We start from the raw sequence: 2,577 nt of genomic DNA, 5'->3' as shown, positions 1-2,577 counted from the left end.
CTGCAAATAATAAACTTGTGCAACTGTTCATCATCCACCAATGTTATTTAACGCCCGTAAAGTTACATCGTATGGGAAGATTGGAGTCCTCACAATGTCATAGGTGTGGAGAGATGAGGGCAGACTTTATACACCTAATGTGGGGTTGTCACCGGATTCTTCGTTTTTGGGAGGAGGTGGTTGCATTATTAACGGCAGTGATGGGGAGGACGATAACTTGCAGGCCGGAGGTGTGTTTATTGGGACTGCTAAATGAGGAGCAATGGTCAGTATATGAGAAGATCTTTCTCAGAGAAACACTGTTTATGGCAAGAAAGGCGGTGGCCATGAGATGGATGGCGGATAGGATCCCGACAGTAGCGCAATGGCGCAAAATGGTCAATGACATGCTTCCATTTGAGAAAATAGTGTATAAACACCGGGGAAAGCCAGCTAAATTTGATCTGATCTGGGATTGGTGGTGCTCATCGAGCCTCACTCATTGTACAGTCCAAGGGCTGACAGCTGCTCTGGCGCAAGCTGGGGGTGGGAGAGGGTAAAAGACTAGGGAGGATGACATGTCCAGGTGCTCCAGGGTATGATGTACAAGAGGATTGGGGCGGGGTGATAGAATATTGAAATGTGGGAGTATTCCTATTCTCATGATGTAATGTAATAAAAGTCGGGGTGGAATGCATTGAGAATCCTGTATTATGTGTGTGTGGTCTGCGAACCACGGGTTATTATGATGGATACCTGCGAGTAATCCCTTTGTATATATTGAGTCTTCTGACATATGCACTATTGAATGTATAATGTTCTCCTGATGTATGTGATGGATTGACTCTGACAGTTACTTTTAATAAAACGAGTTTAAAAAAAAAAAAAAAAAAGAACAGTAGGACCTGCCCTACTTTTGACGGAACGGCCACACGGTTCCGTTAAAACAATGGCCCGATTGAAATGAATGGATTCAGGGTGCTATCAGTGAAACATCTGCCGATTGAATTCTATGGGTCTTACGGTGTTCTGTGCAGACACGCTTTTTTTTTTTTGTTTTTTTTATTAAGCGCCCGCTGTCAAAAGACGGCGCATAAAAAGACACCCGCTTCAAAGAAGTGCATGTCGTTTCTTGGGACTTAATTGGAGCAGTTTTTCATGGACTCCAATGATAACCAGCTCCAATTACGGTCAGTAAAAGACGCCACGAAAAATGCCTGCACTTGTCAAAATGTCGGAAATTCAGGAGCCGTTTTTGCCTGAAAACAGCTCCATAATTTCAGACGTAATTGGCGTTGCCGTGTGAACATACCCTTAGGGAGAAGTCTTAAGAGGGCCATAAACACAGTTTAGTCCGCAATATTCTCCTAAGGCTCTGTTCACAGCTGCGTCCTGGTTTTCCACTTATAACTGAAACCAGGACACAGTGCCAGATTCATTGTATGGTGGACCCCATTGACTTATATGTGGGGTCCGTTGCGTTACGGGATCTGCGATGGTGTCTCCAAACGGCCCCTCCAACGGCAATGTGAAAATAGTTTTACCCTAAGGCCTTATTCACACGAATGTGTCAGTTTTGCGCGTGTAACAAACGCAGTGTTTTTCTTGCATTGCAGTTCCGTGTGGCATCCGTGTACGTCTGCACCTTTTACGCACATATGTCACGCGTTTTTTATGTCAGAAAAAAACGAAGGCGTTTTATTTTTTCCTCATCATTTTTTAGCAACTGGTGCGTGAAGAACACGGACAGCACACGGATGTGCGTCCGTAATTTTCACGCTGCCATTGACTTCAATGGGTGCACGACGCGCAAAAAACGCACAAGAACAGGAGATGCAGTGAGTTTCACCCAGCGGACACACACTGCGTGAAAAACACAATGTCCGAATGGACCCATTGAATTGCATAGGTCTGTGTGACGTCCGTTGTTTTAACGCGCGTAACACGGACGCAAAGTACGCTTGTGTGAATAAGGCCTATGAATAATCAGCTAGAGCAGGTGCAGAGCCAACACTCGCACCCATACCAATGGCACCTACGGGTCCCTCTGCCACATAAAATAACCCAAGTGGCACATGGTAGGTGGTGGTCCCCATTACAGATTTTACATTGGGGCCCATGAGCCTCTATGGAGGATGGAGATCTCTAGCAACAATCATCTGACACAGAGAGCAAAAAGAAATGGCTAATAACAAACCCCATATTCCGACACAACCTGTGACAGAATGGGCGATGGGGTGTTTTCTGGCACTCCGACTTTAGTCTCCTCTGCAGTCAACAGATATCAGTTTGCGTAGCATGGCGGCTCTGTGGTTAGCACGGTTTTGCAAAACTGGGGTCCTGGAACTGAATCCGCCCAGGCCCAACATCTGCATGAAGACGTTTGTATGTTCTCATGTTTATATAGGTTTTCGTCAGATTACTCCCACTCTCCAGGAATATGCCGATAGGTTTATTGCTTATAATAAAATGGGCCCTAGTAGCTGTATGGGGTAGGGAAATTGGATTGCAACTCCCGAGACCGGCACTAAATAACAAAAAGGAAAAAATGTGAAGACATCTACAGTTCCATGCACAGAAAAGACACGGACAAGAATA

The sequence above is a fragment of the Rhinoderma darwinii genome, chromosome 6 (genome assembly GCF_050947455.1).
Source record: "Rhinoderma darwinii isolate aRhiDar2 chromosome 6, aRhiDar2.hap1, whole genome shotgun sequence".
Lineage (NCBI taxonomy): Eukaryota > Metazoa > Chordata > Amphibia > Anura > Rhinodermatidae > Rhinoderma > Rhinoderma darwinii.
This window is presented reverse-complemented; position numbering follows the sequence as displayed.